Genomic DNA, 24899 nt, shown 5'->3' on the forward strand with positions numbered 1-24899 from the left:
GAAGAGGGGTAGCAAAAGCCACCTGTAAGCTAAATATGTCTGATCCGAATGTCTCTGGGAGATCCCGGTGTGGGTGTCTCAAAACCTGTTGTAAGATATGCGTGTGTAGTATAGCCATGCTAATAGTAATGTGGATAGGACTAACAGTGTTTCTACCTTTTATGATAAGTAAAAATCCTAACTTGTCCCCTACTGAACCCGAAGCAGTAGACGTAGGGGTTGTACAGACTGCAGAAACACCACGAAGCCTAGAAAGACGCGACAAACGAGTAGGACTGACACACACACGACCTAAATTAGAAGCACCAGATGAGGATGGACTACATTTTCACAAAATGAGAAACAGGACGCATCTAAATGTTTTTGCTAACTTGTTAGTGCATTATGTAGAAGCTATGGAAATAGAGGACTGTTATGTCTGCATGAAGCTACCAACCTCAGTGGCTGAAGGCGTGACATACCACCATCTACCTTTGACCTATGGAATCTCCTGTAGTATATTAGCTAGCTTGTTCTATAGAAGCACCTTGCAGTACTATTATTCAAATGATGACGTAGTATTTTCTGAACTTCCTGTTAGAGGACACTTGAACCGTGTACATACTACAAGTGACGTGACACGCTATATGGGAGAATATTTCCTGACTATAGGTAACATAGATTTAGATCAAGCAAGAGAAGATAATCTGACCTGTTCACTGCAAGAGCAGGAAAAGATGTTTATAAAGATGGCAGACAGAAGGAGAGAAAAGTTTCAGAAGAAGGCAAATGACGAGAAGGATAGAATCCCTAGGTGGGCTGAGCACATGGATAACACCTCGGAAGGCGAAGCCAGTCCTGCCTTGTTGCTGGATTTTGAAAGAAAGGGGAAACTTTGTATCCATAGGGAAAAGACAGAGTACTATAACAATGTATTCATCGGTTCCAGCGAGTGTGAACATAATTACAAGGTAATTGGAGGTTGGGGTTTCAAAAATGGGTCAGAGCCTGTGTTTCCCGGAATATATTATATATGTGGGAACAAGGCTTATTTCAAATTGCCGGATCACTGGTATGGAAGCTGCTACTTTGGCATTGTTTTCCCGAAAATATACCATGTGAATAATGCAGCTGGAAGCGATGAAGAAACTAATGGCTTAGTGCGTAGTAGACGTGAAAGTGTAGGTGAAATTATAGGTGATATTTTTAGTGCACTGATACCTGGAATGGGGGTAGTTCTGAACACCCATAGAATCTGCAAACTGTCTACAGTAGTGGACCGGCTATCAACGGACACTGCTGCTGGTTTCCTGCTGGTCAATACTGAAATGGTTGCGATCAGATCAATGGTTTTACAAAACCGTCTTGCCCTTGACACCCTATTAGCAAAAGAGGGCGGAGTCTGTAGAATGCTGAGAGCGCAACATTGTTGCACCTACATTCCTGATAAGAGTATCGAATTAAAACAATATGTAAAGAACATAACTAATTTGGAAAAGGAACTCAAACCATTGGAGGTTGACAGTGCCTGGACGAGACTGACTGGAGGTCTCTCCTCTATAGGTAGTTGGTTTACTAACTTAGGTAAAAATCTTTTATGGAAAATACTGATGCCAATAGTTATAATAGGTGTGATTGTGTTGATCATTTTTATCTGCTGCAAATGCCAAAAGTGCAAAAAGAAATATACAGTAAATCAGAGGGGGGTGAAAAGAAACATTGATGAACTAGAACTAGAAGAGTTAAAGAGTGCAATTTACAAAAAGGCGAAAAATCACCACTCTCATAGAGAAGCTGAAAGAAAACTAAACAATAAGTTTATTGAAATTGAAATGGACGATGTGGATGAATGAGAAAAGTTGGCATCTGTTTCCTTCATGTAGTGATGATAGTAAATATCATCAAAGAGGGGATTGATGGAGCAAGGATTCGCATGTAAAGCGCCTTGCTCGTATGCAAACCCTTGTCTAAACCGCATAATAATATTAACACCATGGTTCGTCATTTATAAAGTGTTTTCTCAACACGCGGGTGTCCCCAGGATGCTTGCTTGGTTGTTTTTCCGTACTAAAACGAAGCTTGCACTTAAAATGGCTGCTTCGCTGAGATTCAGTCTGCGCATGCGTCGGTCATACCCATGTGATGTGACGCACTCGCATTCTGGAGGGATTCTGTGCTCATGCGCACTGATGCAAAATATGGCCGCTTGTCTCTCACCACGCTCTCTGCTTGCTACTGCTGCTTTAGCCTATCTGTCTTTTCGCACTAATCCATAATGCTATAGTCATTATAAAGTAAGGGTTGGTTAGATTTTATCATGGTATACAGTGCGATCATTTTATGTATGATTTTAATTTGTTTTCGCTTACTTTTCATGTACCGCGTCTTTGTGGGCTGGGGCATACATGAGCGACGCCATGCTGAGGCTCCTCTGAACCCTGTCAGCTGACCAGGGAGAGTCCTAACTGCGCAGAAGCTAAAACTAGCCAGCTGGCTCCTGGAGCCCGATGCGCCTGGGAACCCATCCCGAAGATGCAAGATTACACCTTGAATTGTCATACACTGTTGCTATATGCTGGACTCTTGCATTGTCTTCTGTATTCCTATGCCTGGGAACGTGAACCAGGGGGGCGGGTGTGCAAAATTGAATAATTATGATGGGAACGTTGAATTCTAGGAGGTGGTAATGACCGCACCACCTCTCCTGACCAATCACAATGTGGGAAACTGTCACTTGCAACATTAGTGGGTGGTCTGAGGGTCCCCAAAACAGTATAATTGCCCTAGTTTAGCTTAGAAAAATTGTCCGACTTGTCCGAGTAGCAGACCTGTCACTGACCCTACGATCTCAATAGGTGCTCATTCTGAAAGTGCTGCGGAGCACTTTGTCCATACTTTCCACAATCTCCTAAGGGGTGGAAAATCCTAAGTGCTGGCGAAGCACTTTGCTGGGGAATTCGAAAAACCAATCGGGGTTTCTGGCGGATTACTTGCAGGAGGGGGTAACGCAGGCGTTGCTGTCCGAAGCTGTGGGTGTTGGTCGTACCCTGGGAGGCCCAGTCCTTGACCTGAACCTGAGGGGTATCCTGTCCTTACTGTCCGTGAGCTGTACCTGCTCGCATTCTGGCATTCCTTTTCTGAGGGTCCCTGTCCCCGTCTTCCCAACTGACCCGTGGCCAGGGTTGGTCTTCAATCTGAACTAGGTAATTATTGATTGTGGGTTTGCGTATTTCTATCTCTCTCTCTCTCTTTCTCTCTCTCTCCCTTTTTTCGTATCTGTTAAAGCATTCTTACCTATGATATTGCTCTATTGCCGTTGAAATATCAAGTATATGTGTCTGAATTCTTAGCTGGTTCCTTCTCTCCCCCTCTCCTTTAGAAGTTCATTGATTTTATAAAATAATAGCATGCTCCCGTTTTTCCCTTTCCTTTAGTGGATTGCAGTGAACTTAGCAAGAATAGCTTAAAAAACTTAGGTTAAGTACATGTTCTAGGTCCCATCCCCATTCCTATGTTCTAGTATAAAATTGCAGTGACTAGTTTTGTTCTAAAAAACTTCTACCTTTAGTCTTCCCATATATCCTAATGGTCATATTTTTGATGCAAAGTTACCTATTGGTGTTGATTTTAATGTTTGATATATTATTCTGTGTATCGCTTATTATCTTGGCATCTTCTCTTTGAATTCTTATATAAAGTTTTAAACTTCATCAGGTGTCTGTGGTCATTTTACAGAATTGTGGAAAGTATTTTTCTGATTATAAAGAGTACTTGATGTTAGGCCTGTCTACTATTTTCCCTGATAGCTCTAGGTCCGTCGTAAGAATTGTGCCTGTGGTAAGTCGGGTACATGGTAAGCAGAGGTAAATCCAAACTTTGATTACTCTTAGCAGCGTGCAGGAGGAGAAATCCTCACCCAGTTCACCCAAACAAATTTGTGTGGTAATAAAGGTTTTTGCACGCCAAGGGCCCAGTGCGTGTAAAGAATTGGTAACTCGGGTGACCCGGGGCAACTGCGCGCTCTAGCAGTAATTTTCTGGCAGCCAGAGGATGGTTTGGACTAGTTAGATTAGGTAGACAGGATAGGTCATAAACAAACCGTGAAGATTAAGAGTGCTGCTGATTTTCTACTGTATTGATTCAAAAATTTGAAATGTTTTAAGGATTTATATGTTAATGTATATGATTTTTGCATTGCTGCTATAAATGTTATATTAACCAGTGTTTGTGAAAGTTCAGTGTAGTCCGAATCCCCGGGGAAGTATTTTAGCTAACGGTGAGTAGAATCCGGTTAGCTGTTGAAGTCACTAGGGTTTGAATCATTAGTGCAGGGTTAAAGGAGTAACTGGAAGCACTAATTAGGTCCTTTTTGTTTTAGAGTGAATGATAGCTACGAGTCCTTTATAAAACTTTCATTGCGATATCACCTAGTAAGGGTCGCATACGGAAGGAGTAGTAGGGTCTCTGAGGCTTGTCTGGTAAGTAAAATAGTTCGCTGGTGAAATCCTGGCTCAGTACATATCCCCGACTAAGGTGGATGAGTCAGAAGAATAACGGGTTCTATGTTACTAGTGTGAAGGGACAGGCAAAGAAGTCTATCCAGAGTGCATGAAAAGTAGACAGAAGTGGTTTACTAGTAGCGAAAGAAAAGTCTTTTCTCTCTTTAGAACACTCAGACATAGTGGCAATCGTTGTGTGTTGTTAACTAAAACTTGCACTCGCACTTTAGAGAAAGTAAAAAGTTTCCGTTACCTTGTAAAGGAGGGAGTCAGTCGGAGAGCTGCTCTGACGTCACTCCGTGCCGCGCTGGTATTGGTCAAAACAGCGGGTGGGTAGTGGAACTGAATTTGTAAAGGAGGGGTGAGTGCCGAAGCGTGAGACTCTGTCTTGCGAAAAGGCCGCGCACCCATTGGTTAACCGTATTTGTACTCTCTGACCTGATTGGGTGGTGCGAAATAAAAGTCGCGCTAGCATTGGAAGCACAAAGGTAAACAAAATTAATCCAGCCGAGCTAGAAGCGAGTCTGGAGAGTTGTATGTGGTATCCAGACTTCATACCAAATCCCAAATACCTAGGATTTCATAAGGAGCAGATTGTACGAGGTAGACCGCACATGATGTATGGAATAAAGAGAAAATTGTCATTCTCTGATAAAGTAAAGAATTTTTTCAAAACTGACAAGCCCATTAGAACGAGGGAAGGCGTACTCATTCCCCCGCCAAATACCCCTGCTTCTTTCATGTTGTTTGATAAAGGGTATCACACTTGTGTCTGGCTAGAAAATTGGGCAAAGTATACTGTAGAGGACGGAGTCCTAGCATTCCCTGTTGAAGGTACATTTAATGGTCGGATCCTGTTTAACTTAAGGACCCGCATGAATGAATTGCACCCTAGACCCAGGTTGACCCAGTACGAAGCTTTGGAGGAATGGGAGATTGAGGCTGCAGAGCGAGATAAACCCCGAATGGATAAGGGAGTGAGTAAGTGGTATCCCAGGCTTCCAACGCCAACCAAAGAGCAGAAAATGAAACAGTGGAGGCAGTCTATGTTAACTGAAGGGCTGTTCCCTATGATGGGGGTATCAGAAGAGAAGAGAGGAAAGTGTAAAGAAAAGACCCATCACCTAGCACCTATGGGGGACATAGAAGATGAACACCTGGAAGATTTGTTAATGAAGAATCCACCTCCCTATGTTGCAGAATTAGAACCGGTGCATTCTCAAAATCCCTTTACCAATTACCCCCGAAGTAGGAGGGAAAGTGATACAGACGGAACAGCTACAGGCAGTAAAACTAGTGAAAGGGATGGGTTTTGCAGACCTAAGTCCACAGTCCCAAATTATCAGCCATTCGGAGAAAGTCCCCCTCGATTGGTTGCTCCGACTGCCCCGAGTATTTATCCGTCCTTAGTACCTCAGGTATTGCATGGCAATTCTGCTGAAAGGGGGTTGCAGGAAAAAGAGAAAGAAGCCCTGACTAAACAGCGAGAGGATTTAGTTCGAACCATTGCCCAGATGCATCCCCATCCTGATTCCTTGACTATTCCGGTAACTATTGGTCCTGCTATTCCAATGTATAGAAATGACCTGACTAGTCCCCATCCTCCTGTTATCACCCCAATACTGCCTACTCCTAGCATCCAGACCCCGAGGAAGGAAGTATTCATAGATGAGGATCAGGAAAGTGAGTGTGAATCTGTGGTTCTGATGGATCTGCCCATAAGGGAGTCGAGGGCCAGTATAGCAGGGACAAGAAGTCAGCCCAGACAAAAGGAGGTGGTGATTGAAAGTGCAACTGGAGTTAGGAGTGCCACTTTGGTTTCCCCTGAAGAATTGGACAGATGGACAAAGGAGCTAGAGAAGGAGACCACTCCCCAACCTAAAGCATTGGAAATATATAAATTAAGAATAGAAATAGAAGAAATGATGGCTGGGAACGTGGGAGTTGAGCGCCTAAGCTCGTATAATGAAGAAGAGTTACTATTCATCAGTAAAAGTCTTACCCGGAGTGCTAGGGTGCTCCATGAAAAGATAATGGATACCGCCACAGAAATGGGAGTTGATGTTAGTCGCTCCAAAATTCTTCAGAAACCCTACAGAGTGGACTTCTCAGACAAGGATTTAGAAAGCCTGAATGTGATGGGAAAACAGATCCAAGTAAGAGAATTGTTGAAAATCTTGCAGAAATGGGGCGAAGTGGGGAAATGGAGAACCAGGTGGGCAAAGAAAAAGGAAGGCAGCAGGGCTGGGTCAGTAACTTCAGAATTCGTATTAAAGGAAGTAACCCCAACAGAAAAATTGTGCCCCATGAGAGAGGTCCCGGGAGGAAAATATGTCCATGTCCCTTGGTCCAGACAAGACATTGTGTCATTTACAAACGACTTCCCGAAATTACGTGAGAAACCAGTTGACTGGTACAGACAGGTAGAACGTTTCATAAAAGTTCAGAAGTGTCTACTGAAAGACCTGGATGGGTTTTTCGACATTGTGGTCCCTGTAGATTTGTGGACCGACTGTAAAATTGAAATTGATTGGCCCAGTGAGGAATTTCCCAGAGATGAGAAAACAGGAGCTCCCGCACCTGAAGTAATGAGGAAATATGAGCAAGTCATACAATACCTCAAGAAAAAGGTACCAGCAAAGGAGACAGATTGGACCCGTATAGATAGAACCACCCAAGAACGTGATGAAACGGTGCATTCTTTTTATGAAAGGTTACTACAGGTATTCAAAACTTACAGTGGTATCGATAATGTAGACATGAAAGACATGACCCATTTCAGCTACAGATTTGTGCTAGGATTAAGGCCTGAAATCTCACAATGGATTCGAGATAACAAAATCAGTTGGCAGGGAAAGCCCATAGATGATGTCCTGAAATATGCAAAATACTGCGAAGATGAAATCGAAAATAAAAAGAAGGCCCTCAAGGAAAAGGTCATGTGGGCACAGGTGAAATTAGCTGAACAGCAAGAAAAACAGTTAAGTAAAATGACTTCTGATAATAATGTTCAGAATACCAATACTGGGGGGGGAGGAAAACCCAGACCTAAAATGAGTCGTGAAGAGGCCATGAAAAAGTTTCCGTGCCATGGGTGCGGCCAGATGGGGCATTGGCGAGACGAGTGTCCACACCTACAGGCCGGTAATGCCCCTGTAAATGGTTTAAATCCGCAGGTGCCGAAAGAGGGGACAAGAAAAACCCAGCAACAGGTAAAATTACCTCCAGTACCTCGCGCTCCTAGACAGAATTTTAAGAGTCAGGGTCAGCAGAATGAGAGGGCGGAAGTATGGGAGGTTGAGAGTGAAAGAAACGCAGTCATTCCACAGTACTTGCTAAATGATACCTTCCTTTGTGAGGATCAAGATTGACGGGGCCTGAGAGGGGAGGATGAGGAGTGCGTACTTGGCGCCTCCTTACCGGTAGACCAGACTGGACCATACATTGAAGGAAAGGTTGAGGGAAAAGACGTCACCTTTCTGTTGGACACTGGTGCTACCAGATCTACTGTAAGAACAGTGGATGTTCCTAACCTACCCCTCTCGGGAGAAGCAATCCAAGTAGTGGGCGTCTCAAATCAGATAATAAGTACCCCTGTAACTGAACCAATGGAAATTTCTATAGGAAATTTTAAGGAAATGCACAGATTTGTGGTCTGTGATTCCAGTCCTGTGAACCTGCTAGGACGTGATTTGTTGTGCAAGATGCGTTGTACCATTTTCTGCACACCAAATGGCGTAGAAATTCAGACCCCCGACGAAGATGGCCTGTACAAACTGATGTTGGTCAGACAAGATGCTGATATCAAGCCTTTGACAATTGAGGATTTACCTGAAGAACTCCAGTTAAGAGTAGTACCAGAAGTGTGGGATTTCACAGGAAAAGATGTAGGCCTGATGGCAAATGTGGACCCAGTGAAAATAGCCATAAAAACAAATGCTGTATACCCCAAAACCAGACAGTACAAAATGAGTGCAGAAGTAAAGGCAGGAGTAGCGACTGAAATTACGAGGCTGCTCGAAGCAGAAATAATAGAAGAAGTGTTGAGCAGCCCCTGTAATTCGCCTATCATTGGGATCAAAAAGCCTAGTGGAAAGTACCGGGTGGTGCAAGATTTGCGCAAGGTAAACCAAATTGTTGTGCCTTGCTGTCCTATTGTGCCCAACCCTGCAGTAATTCTATATCAGATTCCCTGGAATGCAGAATGGTTCACTGTCATTGACCTATGCCACGCTTTCTTTTCCATCCCATTGCATCCAGAAAGCAAATTCCTTTTCAGTTTTGAATTTGACAGCCATATCTATGTCTGGAATCGTGTCCCTCAGGGGTACACCGAAAGTCCATCGATTTTCAACCAGATACTGAAAAAGTGCCTTGAATCCCTAGTGCTGCCAAGAGAGTCTGTTTTGGTACAGTACATAGATGACCTGTTAGTGGCATCTAAAACCCAGACTGACTGTGTCACTGACACAATTGCCTTGCTGAATCACTTAGGAAAAGGAGGACATAAAGTGTCGCCTGACAAGTTACAATTCTGTAAAAACTCAGTAAAGTATCTGGGGCACCAGATAGAAAAAGGAATCAGGAAAGTCACTACCGAAAGGATTAAAATAATCAAAGCAATGGAACTGCCCAGAACCCAGAAAGAGGTGAGAATGTTCTTGGGAGTTGTGGGTTACTGCAGACAATGGATTGTAGGATTTGCGGCTCTAGCCCGACCCCTGATAAATATGACAAAGAAAGGAGTAGAAGACCCCGTCCATTGGGATAGTGTAAGCATGAATGCTTGGGTGACTCTAAGAAACTGTCTATGTACCGCACCTGCATTGGGTATGCCGGAGTACACTAAGCCCTTTGAGCTGTTCTGTGACACGAGAGAGAATTGTGCTCTTTCAGTCCTGACCCAGGAGCACGGATTAGTCAGAAGACCAGTAGCCTACTTTTCGGCCACCCTAGATCCGGTGGCTGCTGGATTGCCTGGATGCTTAAAAGCCGTTGCTGCTACTTGCGTCAGTCTGGAACAGAGTGAGAACATTGTCATGGGACATCCCGTCACTGTCTATGTTCCTCATTCTGTTGTCATCCTACTGACTAGAACTAAGACCCAGTACCTCACACCTAGTCGGCTGACTAAGTATGAGAGAATTTTGATTGGTGCTGAAAATGTAACTATTTCCCGGTGCAATGTCCTAAACCCTGCGACACTGTTACCTATCCCTCTGGATGTAGAATCTGATGAGGACGGGGAACATAATTGCATCGATCTGACTGAATATAGCACAAAACCCCGTCCCGACATCCGTGAAATAGCGCTACTTGACGGGGATAAAACAATGTTCGTGGATGGCTCGTGTTTGAGACATGAGAGTGGGAGTCTGAGTGCTGCCTATGCTGTGGTTACACTGACAGGAACCATCGAAGCATCTTACATGCGCGAGGTGAAATCTGCACAAGTGGCAGAGCTCATCGCGTTAACCAGAGCCTGCAAGAGGGGTAAGAACAAGAGAATAACTGTTTATACAGACAGCCAGTATTGTTTTGGGGTCGTTCATGACTTCGGCCAGTTGTGGCTACAAAGAGAATTCATGACTTCCTCAGGCACACCTATCAGAAATGGGAAGGTGGTGCATGACTTACTGGAAGCTATCCAATTACCCAAAGAATTGGCTGTGGTCAAGTGTGCGGCTCACAGATCTGGAAATGATGATGTGACTGCCGGTAATAGGTACGCTGACCAAATTGCACAGTTTTGTGCCCGACACCATATGTCCCTACAAATTGCCCTGTGGGATGGAACCAGCTGCCAACTTATGTTGTTTGAGAATGTGTCAACGTGGGAAGAATTAAAGGAGTTGCAACAAGCCACAGACAGGCAAGAAAAAGGCAGGTGGGCCGCAAATGGATGCGAGTTGAGAGAAGATGGTGTGGTGGTAAATCCGACTGGGGTGCCTGTACTGCCTGATAGTTTGATCGACCCCATGATCAGAATGATACATGAGCCTACACATATGGGAAGAGACGCGATGTGTCGGGTGTTTGAACAGGTGTTCTGTAATTCAAAGTTCAGGAACCAGGCGGAAAGGCTTTGCCAGAGGTGCCTAGTGTGTCAGCAATTCAATGCAGGAAAAAAGACTGTAGTGGAACAGAGCACTATTGGAAAGGCAGTAGGTCCCTTCGTTAGAATGCAGGCAGACTTCATAACCATGCCCAGATGCAAAGGATATAGATATATCTTAGTCATAGTTTGTCTATTCTCCAGGTGGGTGGAAGCATATCCAGCTAAGAAAAATGACGCTATCACCACAGCCAAGTTATTGCTCAGGGAGTTGATACCTAGGTACGGAATCCCAGAGACAATCGAAACGGACCAAGGTGGGCATTTTGCCAACGATGTCCTAGAAGAACTCTGTAAAGCATTCAAAATGAAACAAAGATTGCACTGCGCCTACCATCCAGAGGCTTCTGGGGTAGTGGAACAAATAAATGGCACCCTGAAGTCCAGATTGGGAAAAATGTGTGATTCCACAAAAATGAACTGGATAGAGGCTTTACCCCTGGTGCTGATGAGTTTGAGAAGTATCCCGAACCGAAAGACTGGCCTAAGTCCCCATGAAGTGTTGATGGGAAGAGTGATGCGCCAGGCATGGGTACCCGGAAACAAACTGCTAAGCATTTCTGATGATATGGTGCTAGAATACTGCAAGCAGCTGGGTGACCAAGTGCGTTCTCTCTCTCAGCAGATTGGAGAGACAGAAGACGAGTGGCCAAAGACTCCAGCACACAATCTGCAACCAGGAGACTGGGTGGTGTTAAAGAAACACACCCGGAGCAGTTGCCTGAAGCCAAGGTGGGGAAAGCCACGACAAGTGATCCTCGTCACTACCACTGCTGTGAAGTGTGCTGGTGTACCGAAGTGGATCCACGCCAGCCACACAAAGCGGGTATCTGGAGAAAACGCGACTGGAGCTGAAGGCAGCGCAGCTGAAGAGGCTTCCGAGGAAGAGAGTCCGGAGCTAGCTGACATCGAACTGCCGAGCACAAGTCGAGACGTTGAATGGTATCCCGCCGACGAACCGGTTCATGATCCAATACGAACCCGGAAATATTCTTACTTAGACAGTGAGTGGGATAGTCCAGGTGAGTCAGAAATAGAGGAAGAAGGTCAGGTCAACGAAAGCCACAACACACCTGATCAGGACGTAGGCCAAGTAGGGTCAGATCAGGACATCGAAACTCCTCCTGAAACTCCTGAGAGTGGAGAGGGACAGTTAGAAATCAGAGCTGACGTTCATGCAGAAGAAAACGAAGAGATCGAAGAGCATGAACAGGAACAGATAGAACTAGATCAAAGTGCTCAGACAACGGAAACAACAGTAACCAGAAATAAAAAGAAAGTGCGATTTGAATCTGAGCAGGGACAGATTAGGGACCAGGCAGAAGAAGTAGACGAAAGACCTGGAACTAGTCAGACATCCAGGAAAACAGAGGTGCCACCACAAAAGGTGAAAAGAGTGCACGAAGAAGGCGAAGTCTCCTCAACCACTGGGAGGCACGGAGGAAGAAGTGCACCCCGATACGTCAAGAGACTAAGGCTCAGACTAAAGACAGTCGAAGAAAACGATAAAGACCGGAAAAGGGCTCAAAGTGAAAGAAATGCAGCCCAAGGCAAATCACTGAGAAAGAGCGACAGAATAAAGAAACAGAACCGACTGTATCGGAGCCCTGAGTGGACGTACTTTGTGTTGGAGGAAATTGACGAGCCACACCACAGTGGCAACAGTGACAACGAGTCCATTGCTGATCGGAGTTCGGACGAAGACCCTCCTTGAGAGAGCCCCGAAGTGAGCCTTTGGTGCAAAGAAACGAAGAGGGGTAGCAAAAGCCACCTGTAAGCTAAATATGTCTGATCCGAATGTCTCTGGGAGATCCCGGTGTGGGTGTCTCAAAACCTGTTGTAAGATATGCGTGTGTAGTATAGCCATGCTAATAGTAATGTGGATAGGACTAACAGTGTTTCTACCTTTTATGATAAGTAAAAATCCTAACTTGTCCCCTACTGAACCCGAAGCAGTAGACGTAGGGGTTGTACAGACTGCAGAAACACCACGAAGCCTAGAAAGACGCGACAAACGAGTAGGACTGACACACACACGACCTAAATTAGAAGCACCAGATGAGGATGGACTACATTTTCACAAAATGAGAAACAGGACGCATCTAAATGTTTTTGCTAACTTGTTAGTGCATTATGTAGAAGCTATGGAAATAGAGGACTGTTATGTCTGCATGAAGCTACCAACCTCAGTGGCTGAAGGCGTGACATACCACCATCTACCTTTGACCTATGGAATCTCCTGTAGTATATTAGCTAGCTTGTTCTATAGAAGCACCTTGCAGTACTATTATTCAAATGATGACGTAGTATTTTCTGAACTTCCTGTTAGAGGACACTTGAACCGTGTACATACTACAAGTGACGTGACACGCTATATGGGAGAATATTTCCTGACTATAGGTAACATAGATTTAGATCAAGCAAGAGAAGATAATCTGACCTGTTCACTGCAAGAGCAGGAAAAGATGTTTATAAAGATGGCAGACAGAAGGAGAGAAAAGTTTCAGAAGAAGGCAAATGACGAGAAGGATAGAATCCCTAGGTGGGCTGAGCACATGGATAACACCTCGGAAGGCGAAGCCAGTCCTGCCTTGTTGCTGGATTTTGAAAGAAAGGGGAAACTTTGTATCCATAGGGAAAAGACAGAGTACTGAGGTTCCGTGACGGTTCCGTGACGACTTGAACCCGTGTTTTCAAGTTTGTCGGAAATACATAAAATTAGTATCAGCGAACCGCAAATGATCCATTTAGCATATCCTGGTGTTTTCGCTACGCTACGAGCAAGAGCACTCCTTCCATTGACATATTTCTGATATACCCACGGCATCCATCTTAGATCGTGGCCGCCATTTTGTGGTTCCTTGCCCTCACATATGCAATAGCCTCTGATCATTTCATTTACTTCACTTTGATTAAGGACACGTAGCCTTAGCCGGAGATTCACCTCTTACATGACACGTGCACCTTAAACCAGATCACGCTGAAGCTGCATGACTCGACAAAGGCTGCCTCCTCTGCCCGAGGCCAGCCCACCTGAACTGGTTTTCCTGTCCATTGTACCTGATCATGATTAGGCGGCCGAAGCCGGTAGCCTTGCCCATTTACAACCCACAAACATCTCTTATCCCGCTTTTCTATCTTCTGCACCTGGCTCTGCTCCTTTCCTTCTGGGCCTTTATTAGGGGGAGGTAACGAACTTTACGATGAGGCGGTCCGGGTCTTGAATGCAATATTGACAAGGGATTGTGATGGACTGGTGGGAACCCCTCTTCGTGATGTTTGGTATCAGATATTATCGACAGTTCCTGTGTAACGCCAAATATTTATTGTTTAGAGACACAAAGGTTTGGGAATGTACCGACATGTGAAATATTTGCCTAGAGCACAATTTTTGGTATATAAGGAGCAACCCACTTTGTACAAATCGAACAGTCTCCTAGATTCTGCCCGTGTGTAGATTCTGTGATTTCTGTGTCCCTGCAGTAATAAACCTTTGGTCTTTGACGCCACCATCGAGAAGCCCGTGTTTCTGTTCATTTGTGCACCAAGGCAGGTGGGACTCCGGGGTCTTTGGGTGTTGTACCCTGACACCTCTGGACGGAACCAAAAAAAGTCCAGAACTCCAATTGGCGCCCAACGTGGGGCGACGTCATTCGGTACCGGTCCAAAAGCCTGAAGAGTTCGAGAAGCTTCGTGTGAAGATTCCTGAGGGAGGCGCCCCACTTCATCGATCCCGGCATATCGCAAAAGTGGCCCTGAAGTTCTCTTCCACGAGGGTTCCCGTTCAGGACGGCTGCAGTGGGCCGTTGCCTTGACCGTCGCCCTGTCTTGGACCCGAAGTGGTGCAGTCCTTAGTACGGCGAAACGTGACGGGTTTCTCCTTGGTGACGTCTTCAGTGCCTCAGTTAAGTATTTAGTGATAGCTAGCTGGTTACTTTTGTGAGGATTGTTAAAAATCCTTGATCGGTTCTTGGTTTGGTTTGGTTTTGTGAGATTATCACTAGTTGTTCTGGTTACGATAATCTATTTGGTTCAGTTTTGGGTATCGATACATCAGTTCGTTTTGGTAGGCCTAAGTTCTTGGTTCAAGTGCACAATTTGTTTCGTGTTTTGTTTGTTTTGTGTTCCGGACTGAGAATGGTAAGTCGGAAAATGTTGTCTTGTTTTAGTTGCAACAGTGGCTCACAATTAGAGGATTCTTGTCTGGTTCCTCCGATTGGGACTCCCCTATATGACCTATATTGTAAGTATGGTGTGGGTCCTATAACTTATAATGAGATATGGGTCCGTTATTGTAAGAAGGATGGTGTCCTTAGTTGGCCACTGCATGGTAGTTTTGAACAAGAGATTCTCGACAATTTAGAAGCGAAATTGTTTAGGAAGAAAGCCCGGCCGGCAATGTTTGACTCTTTTCGTTATTGGCGGAAAGAATCCAAACAGAGAGAAATGAAAAGGTTGAAAAAAGAGCAAAAAGAACTAGAAGAGTTAACTCTAGAGCAAGCGACTAAGCAGTTGCAGGCTAACGAGTGTGAGAAAGCCATAGATGTAGCCATTAGAGAGCGTAACTTAGCGATTGACAAGTGCTATCCTGCCTTGCCATCGAAAATGGCTAAGATACTGGAGGATTCCGAAAACGATCCTCTGCTATCTTATCTGTTACGGTCGCCTCCACCGTATGCACAAGGTGCTACGGCTCCACTTATACCGAATGTTCAATTGCCGGTTGCTGGACAACCTGGTGTTCTTGTTCCTCAGAATCAAGTTCCTATACCTCCTGTGGTGAATGTAAATGTTCCTACAGTTCCTCCTCTTCCTGCACTGCCCGCTCCTATACCTACCACTGTACCTATTGGTCCTCAAACTATTTTCCTCGATACTCCTACTGTTTCGTCATCTATTCCTACCTCTACTGCGTTCTCTATGTCTGCGAGTGTACTAACTCCACTTTCTGTTCGTCGAAGAATTACTGATTCCGTTACTAATATGCTGTCTCCTATATATAAAACCTTGATTAAGACTCCTACTCCTGACTCTGTTCAGAGACGGAGTCAGCTTCCAAGTACTGAGGAACGGGGAGTTTTAGACTCCACGGCTCTCAGATGGATTACAAAAGTTAGAAGATATAGTACGAAAGATGTGTTAGAGACATTTATGCAATGGGGAGAGCCAACACAGCGATACGTCTTCGACGAGATGTGCTCGTTGTTGCGTGAGGAAATAGAAGAAGACGATGTCGAATCAGATTTGGAAGATTTAATTAAGATTCAAAAAGAGTTTGCTGCTGGAATGATAGTGGGCGATAATATAAAGGAAGCGATGGAACTCATTTTGAGTTTTAGGATTGATCCATCTCTTCGCTCGCCGAGAGATTTAGAGAAAGGTAGAATGAAGCTAAGTCGCCAATATCCTATGAGGGAGGTTCCTCCAATTTGGCGCGAAGCAGTACAACGTGATGATAATGCGGGTATTGCAGCTGCTCCAGCACAGTTCCAAAGAGTATGGATACATATTCCGTGGAAGCGAGCAGAAGTATTAGCAGTGAAACAGGCCTTGCCAGATCCACGTAAGAATCCAGCCGGATATTACAAGGAATTGACACAGACAGTTGAGGCTTGTATAATGAACTTAGCCGACATTGATATGTTGTTCGGTAATGTAGTTCCACAACCAGTGTGGGCTAAAATTCGTAGAGAGGATCATCAGGCTGCTTTAGGTGGTGATTGGGCAGCTATCACTGCAGCAGATGCTCAACAAATAGGTGGTGCGAAACCCGAACCCCTAATTGCTAATCTGCCAGGCAGAATAATAGATTTAATGAAGACTCTGATGCCAGCATTGCGTGTTAATTGGGATAAATTATCCGCATGCAAGCAGAAGAAAGACGAAAGTGTCTCCGACTTCTTCACGAGGTTCGAAGAGACTTTTGTGGATCATAGTGGTCAGGATATGAGCACTGAAGGAGGACAGAGATTGTTTGTCGATAAATTTGTGCATAATTTGTTACCCGAATTATGCAATAAATTGAAAGACTCAGAAAGTGCGTGGGCTGTATCTACGACAGCGCAAATACTTGCAACTGCACAGTACTATGAAAATAGGGATAAAGAGGAAAAGGAGAAATCAGAGAAGAAAACGAAAGATTTAAAGACTAAAGTTCTTTTACAGCAGGCGTATCCGCCTCGCACGAATCAGACTAATATGCAACAGAATTCGTATCAAAAGACAGATTATAATTCGACCAGGCCTCAATACCAGTGGAATCAGTGTGCGTACTGTAAGAAAGAGGGTCACTATAAAAATGATTGTCAGATTTTAGCGCAAAATAATGCGGCAGCAGCTCAGAGAGGTCGTGGTGGTTTTGCACAGAATTCTAGAGGTCGGGGACGAGGTGCTATGCCTCCACAAACTAATGATCGTCCTTCTAATCACTTTGATCAGCGAAATGTACAGTCAGCTCAACAGAATAGATCTCAGCAATATCTTGTTGAGGATTATTGTGAAGTTGAAGAGGGATTTCAACAAAATGGGTACTAGGACAGCCATGGACAGAGAGAGGGAGTAGTATCAGTTCCAGTGGATCAGAGTGGGCCTTATGTCGCAGTAGCAACATCAGGTGTAGTCGAACCGTTTCTGTTGGATACTGGTGCCGCAAAAAGTTCTATCATGCATGCGAAACTCCCTGGCGCACCTTTGTCTGGCTCAACAAATGTTTCCGTAGGTTTTTCAGGCGCCCCTGTGTACAACCCGATATCTGGTCCTTTGTCTATTTCTGTTGGACCGTGTCAATTGAAAGCACCCTTAATTTTGACGACAGGTTGTAATGAAAATCTGCTTGGTTTAGATTTGTTAAAACGACTATATGCGACATTGTACTGTTCTCCGGAAGGAGTACAGCTTACTTTGGGTAAAAGACTCACCTCTCCGATGTACTTGTCTATGGACGCACTCCCGCCGGAGCTACGTTCACTCCCTGATTCTCTTTGGGCGACTGGTCCCAATGATGTAGGTCTACTAGAGATTCCACCGTATGTAGTAACTTTGAAAGCGAATGTGAAATTTCCAAGAATTCCTCAATATAAAATATCGAATGAAGGTGAGCGTGCACTCTTATTGATTGTGCAAGATTTGATTAAAAAAGGTGTGGTTGAAGAAACGCGAGGAAATGTTTGTAATAGTCCTGTATTGCCGATTTTGAAACGAACAGATCCTACAAAGCCTCCAGTTTATAGGTTTGTCATAGACCTTAGAGAAGTTAATAAGATTGTAATTCCGCAGTTTCCTGTAGTGCCAGACATTACTGCTTTGTTAACATTGATTCCTGCTACAGCTACATGGTTCTCAGTCATCGACTTGAAGAATGCCTTTTTCAGCATTCCGATAGCCGAGGAAAGCAGAGATATTTTTGGCTTCTGTTTAGGAGGTCGGAGTTTCAGATTTAAACGCGCTCCACAAGGCTATTGTGAAAGTCCATCTATTTACAGTCAAGCTTTAAAAAGCCAATTAGATTCTTTTGTCCTTCCTCCAGGTTCTGCCCTAGTACAGTACGTAGACGATCTTTTGGTGACTGCCGATGACAAGGAAACTTGCAAGGCAGCTACAATTTCACTATTGCATCATTTGTCTAATTTGAATCATAAGGTGTCACCTTCCAAAATGCAATATTGCTGCCAAGAAGTAACCTACCTAGGTCACCTCTTATCAAAGGAGGGAAGGAAGTTGACCCCAGAAAGAATAAAAGCAATTACGCAGATGAGTGTTCCACGCACACAGAGGGAAGTACGTGCCTTTCTAGGTATTACCTCTTACTGTAGGCAATGGATTCCAAATTTTTCACTTTTAGCAAAGCCGTTGGTAGCTTTGACTGGGAAAAATGTTCCGAGTCCGGTGCCATGGTCTGATGAATGTCAAGAGAGTTTTGCTGAATTACGAAAAGCTTTGTGTTCAGCTCCTGTATTGGGCACACCTGATTACAGTAAGCCATTCACGCTCTACGTTCACGAAAGAGAAGGTTGCGCGTTGAGTGTCTTGACACAGAAGTTTGGTGATAAACAACGCCCTTGTGCGTATTTCTCATCAACATTAGATCCGGTAGCTAGAGCATTGCCTAGTTGTTTGAGGGCTACAGCGGCAGCTGCAGCTTCCATTCGACAATCTGCTGGTTTGGTGATGAACAATATGCTAGTGGTCATGGTTCCTCATGCAGTGGACACACTCATGAACCGAACGAAGACACAACACCTTACTAGTGCGAGATTATCTGGTTACGAGCTGACGTTATTAGCGAGTCATATTCAGATCAAAAGATGCAATGTATTGAATCCAGCAACATTGTTGCCGACTGATCAAGAGTCGAGTGATTCTGAGCCACATGACTGTTATTTCAAAACGGAGGAAGAGACAAAAGGTCGTATCGACTTGAGAGATACTCCTCTATCCGACCCAGATGGTACGCTGTATGTGGACGGGTCATGTTTTAAATTGGAGAATGGTGATGTGACTGCTGCCTACGCGGTAACGACTTTGAAGACGATTGTGGAGACTGCAAGAGTGAGTCAGAATTCTGCCCAAGCTGCAGAGTTAATAGCTCTTACGAGAGCGTGTGTTTTAGCTGAGGGAAAGAGAGTGAATGTGTTTACAGATAGTCAGTACGCATTTGGCGTGGCCCATAGTTTTGGCCGGTTGTGGAGAGAAAGGGGTTTCATTACGTCCCATGGGACTAAGATTCAACATGGTCAGCTAGTTAACGACTTGTTAGAATCTCTAACCTTACCGACTGAAGTTGCGATTGTGAAGTGCAGTGCTCATAAAGCAATCACGGATGATGTTGGTCGGGGAAATGCCTTTGCTGATGAAACCGCTAAACAGACAGCTAGAGACATGATGAGTAGAATGTATGTTGCTACGTCTGCAAGATGGATTGCTGAGTCTGGAATGTGTGAGGACACAATGGAAAGTGTGAAAGAGATTCAGAAAGAAGCGACTGAGGAAGAGAAACGCGTATGGAGAGAAAGTACGGGCAAATTGGACTCGAATGGATGTTGGATCGATTTGACAGAACAGCAGCGTTGGATGTTGCCTGATGCGTATGTGCTTGCAGTAGTGACGATGGCGCATGGAGTGGCGCACATAAGTTCTAAAGGGATATGTAAGATGTTAGCTCCGGTTTGGAAGAATGAGGGAATCAGTAAGTGTGCAGAGAGAGTGGTGAAAAATTGTATGGTATGCTTGATGCATAATCCTGGCAAGGGAACTCCAACTCCAGCTGGTCATTTTGCTCCTCCTTCCTGTCCCTTTGAAGTAATACAGTTAGACTTCATTCACATGGAACGCTGCAACAATTTAAAATACGTCCTGGTGGTGGTTTGTGCTTTTTCCAGGTGGATAGAAGCATACCCACTAAAGGACAACACTGCTTTATCAACTGCCAAAATTCTTCTCAAAGAATTTTTCCCTAGGTTTGGAATGCCACGGATTGTATGGTCAGATAACGGAAGTGAGTTTATAGGGAAAGTTATGCAGAGTGTGTGTGCTGGTCTAGGATTGAAACAAAAATTTCATAGTGCGAACCATCCCCAGTCTGCTGGTTTAGTCGAGGGTTACAATGGCACCCTCAAGCTTAAAATAGCCAAAATTCAAGCATCCACAGGTTTGGCTTGGCCAGACGCACTTCCTTTGGCCTTGTTATCAACGAGAGCAACAGTGCATTCTAGAATAGGGCTTTCTCCATATGAGATTGTATTTGGCCGCCCGGCAAATGTCTGGGGTGTGCCAAGGCCTAAACAATTCTGCTCCATTGAATATCCTATGTTGATAGACTATCTTTACGACTTGACTGCTAAATTAAGTCTTATTCATCAACAGGTCTTTGATGCTTTGCCAAAACCTCCGGAGAGTCCAGGGCATCAGCTGAAACCCGGCGACCACGTGGTGGTCAGAAATTTTGCGAGGACAAAGAATCTTCAGCCTCGCTACATCGGCCCCTTCCAAATCCTGCTGGCGACGAGGACAGCTGTACGTGTTGCTGGTCGCAAGCACTGGATCCACGCTTCTCACGTAAAGCGTGTTCCACTGCCGCTGCCCTACGACGACTGGGTGAAGAAGGGAATTGGTGCCTCCGAAGCTGAAACAACTCCGAAATTTGTCCCTTTCAGCGATGCCGATTTGATTTCTGACACTTTGAAACGTGACTCTCCTCTTGAAAAGACTGCTTTGAACATTGAACATTTGTCTCCAGCATCAGAAGAAACTTTGCCATCTGCGAACGTAAACTCTGCAACAGCTGCTAGTGATACACTATTCTCCGATCAGACAGTACCAGCGAAGCAGAAATACAACCTTAGAAGCCATAAAAAGGACTAATAAAGCAGGCAACTGCATACTGTGATTTTGATATATATATATATATTTTGAACTTTTGCCTTCAGCCAGGAAGTTTGTTATTGTTTATTGTTTTTAAAATTGCCTTGCCGTCTGGGTAGCCGTAGGGTCGTGGCTGTGTGCCTAGTTTGAATTTGCAGGGGTCTGACACAAGGTCGATCTTTCTGTTAGTACTGGGAACTCCCAGGGCTGACAGAGGCATTTTCATCTACGTACACATCATCAGTGGTCGCGAGCGGATTGTAGAAGATGGAACTTCCTGCGCTGCAACGAGAAAATGTGATTTACGTTCGCAGAAACAGACTAAATAGAATTCTTCATAGCAAATGTTTCTTGATGCAATGTGCCATTACATTTTTGATTGTTTTAGCAACATTGGTGGGTGGAATTGTCTTTAGCATAAATTTGATTTTTGTGCCAGTATCTACAGTACCTCCCCTTGATCCTGCTATTTCTACTGTTTCTTCTATACACTCTTTTCACTCGTTTCCGGAACATGAGCAAGCTCGACGCTCAGAATTCATTAATAATACTTTTGTACAGCTCTTGCACCAACACCAACTGGTAGTTAACACGACAGACTGTTGGGTGTGTGGCTTGATACCTCACACTATGGATAAAGGTATTCCCTATCTGGTTTTGCCTTTCAGCTACAATGGATCATTTCAGGCCCTTCAAACCATCTTTGCTTATGCTCTTGAGACCTATCCTCCACGTCCACCACGTTCCACTAAATATAACTCTGCCAACAAAGCTTTAGTCCAGGGAATTATTGACATGGTCAAAGACGTCAATAATACTCCATCATACCCTAGAGACGAATTGCGAGTATATTTAAGTTGGAATACTTCAGAGTATCGCCTTAGTTTGGGAGAAAGCAAGCGTAAAAGCTCAACTCCAATCTGGGTCGTACCTCACCGAGGTCAGGTCTGTTTGCAAGGTAATGGGAGAAATCCGAGAGCTCAGCTAGGGAGGAGTGAGTGCGTAGAGACTTATGTGTTTCCGGCTAACTCTTCCCCTGCCTTCCTTACTGCTAGGGGTACCTACTTCATTTGTCGAGACAGAGCTTATACATGGTTGCCTGCCGACTTCTCAGGATCATGTTATATTGCTCGATTATTGCCTCCGACATACACTGCTTCACCTGATTACCACAGAACAAGAGTAGCAAGAGGTGTCTTCAGCAAGGAAGATACCGCTGGTCAGGAAGCTGGAGACTTCTTCAAAGGCTTCCTTCCGTTCTGGGGGCCTATGGCCAATAGTAGAAACATACGTCAGCTAACACGGGTAGTTGAATCTACTATTACCGAAACTGCTGGTGCCCTTAGCAATCTGACAGCTGAGCTTCAGGCGGATAGGCTCATGACATTGCAGAACCGTATGGTTCTAGATGTTATACTTGCAGATCGAGGTGGGGTATGCAGAATGATCCAATCGAGCTGCTGTGTCTTTATTCCTAATAATGCTCCAACAGTTTACGAGGCGATCTCTAAGTTGCACAAGATTTCGGACTCCATACATGTAGATGAGGGAAACTGGTCCTTCATGGAGTGGTTTTGGACTCTGATCTCAGCGTGGGGATGGAAGGTTCTAATGGTCATTGGTGTCATCCTAGTATTCCTATTCTCATGTTGTCTGATTATCCAGTGTGGTCCTGCTCTGTGTAGTCTTTGTGCTACAACCTGTTTTAGGAAACCACCTGCGTTTGGAGAAAAGACACGAGAAAGGATGATGATACAACAGCATGTCACTGACCTGATGAGCATAGAACTAGATTCAGACATAGATTGAGTAATTGCCTATGTAAGGGCAAAAGGAGGGTCTGAGGTTCCGTGACGGTTCCGTGACGACTTGAACCCGTGTTTTCAAGTTTGTCGGAAATACATAAAATTAGTATCAGCGAACCGCAAATGATCCATTTAGCATATCCTGGTGTTTTCGCTACGCTACGAGCAAGAGCACTCCTTCCATTGACATATTTCTGATATACCCACGGCATCCATCTTAGATCGTGGCCGCCATTTTGTGGTTCCTTGCCCTCACATATGCAATAGCCTCTGATCATTTCATTTACTTCACTTTGATTAAGGACACGTAGCCTTAGCCGGAGATTCACCTCTTACATGACACGTGCACCTTAAACCAGATCACGCTGAAGCTGCATGACTCGACAAAGGCTGCCTCCTCTGCCCGAGGCCAGCCCACCTGAACTGGTTTTCCTGTCCATTGTACCTGATCATGATTAGGCGGCCGAAGCCGGTAGCCTTGCCCATTTACAACCCACAAACATCTCTTATCCCGCTTTTCTATCTTCTGCACCTGGCTCTGCTCCTTTCCTTCTGGGCCTTTATTAGGGGGAGGTAACGAACTTTACGATGAGGCGGTCCGGGTCTTGAATGCAATATTGACAAGGGATTGTGATGGACTGGTGGGAACCCCTCTTCGTGATGTTTGGTATCAGATATTATCGACAGTTCCTGTGTAACGCCAAATATTTATTGTTTAGAGACACAAAGGTTTGGGAATGTACCGACATGTGAAATATTTGCCTAGAGCACAATTTTTGGTATATAAGGAGCAACCCACTTTGTACAAATCGAACAGTCTCCTAGATTCTGCCCGTGTGTAGATTCTGTGATTTCTGTGTCCCTGCAGTAATAAACCTTTGGTCTTTGACGCCACCATCGAGAAGCCCGTGTTTCTGTTCATTTGTGCACCAAGGCAGGTGGGACTCCGGGGTCTTTGGGTGTTGTACCCTGACACCTCTGGACGGAACCAAAAAAAGTCCAGAACTCCAGTACTATAACAATGTATTCATCGGTTCCAGCGAGTGTGAACATAATTACAAGGTAATTGGAGGTTGGGGTTTCAAAAATGGGTCAGAGCCTGTGTTTCCCGGAATATATTATATATGTGGGAACAAGGCTTATTTCAAATTGCCGGATCACTGGTATGGAAGCTGCTACTTTGGCATTGTTTTCCCGAAAATATACCATGTGAATAATGCAGCTGGAAGCGATGAAGAAACTAATGGCTTAGTGCGTAGTAGACGTGAAAGTGTAGGTGAAATTATAGGTGATATTTTTAGTGCACTGATACCTGGAATGGGGGTAGTTCTGAACACCCATAGAATCTGCAAACTGTCTACAGTAGTGGACCGGCTATCAACGGACACTGCTGCTGGTTTCCTGCTGGTCAATACTGAAATGGTTGCGATCAGATCAATGGTTTTACAAAACCGTCTTGCCCTTGACACCCTATTAGCAAAAGAGGGCGGAGTCTGTAGAATGCTGAGAGCGCAACATTGTTGCACCTACATTCCTGATAAGAGTATCGAATTAAAACAATATGTAAAGAACATAACTAATTTGGAAAAGGAACTCAAACCATTGGAGGTTGACAGTGCCTGGACGAGACTGACTGGAGGTCTCTCCTCTATAGGTAGTTGGTTTACTAACTTAGGTAAAAATCTTTTATGGAAAATACTGATGCCAATAGTTATAATAGGTGTGATTGTGTTGATCATTTTTATCTGCTGCAAATGCCAAAAGTGCAAAAAGAAATATACAGTAAATCAGAGGGGGGTGAAAAGAAACATTGATGAACTAGAACTAGAAGAGTTAAAGAGTGCAATTTACAAAAAGGCGAAAAATCACCACTCTCATAGAGAAGCTGAAAGAAAACTAAACAATAAGTTTATTGAAATTGAAATGGACGATGTGGATGAATGAGAAAAGTTGGCATCTGTTTCCTTCATGTAGTGATGATAGTAAATATCATCAAAGAGGGGATTGATGGAGCAAGGATTCGCATGTAAAGCGCCTTGCTCGTATGCAAACCCTTGTCTAAACCGCATAATAATATTAACACCATGGTTCGTCATTTATAAAGTGTTTTCTCAACACGCGGGTGTCCCCAGGATGCTTGCT

Source organism: Lissotriton vulgaris, chromosome 5 (genome assembly GCF_964263255.1).
Source record: "Lissotriton vulgaris chromosome 5, aLisVul1.2, whole genome shotgun sequence".
Taxonomy (NCBI): Eukaryota; Metazoa; Chordata; class Amphibia; order Caudata; family Salamandridae; genus Lissotriton; species Lissotriton vulgaris.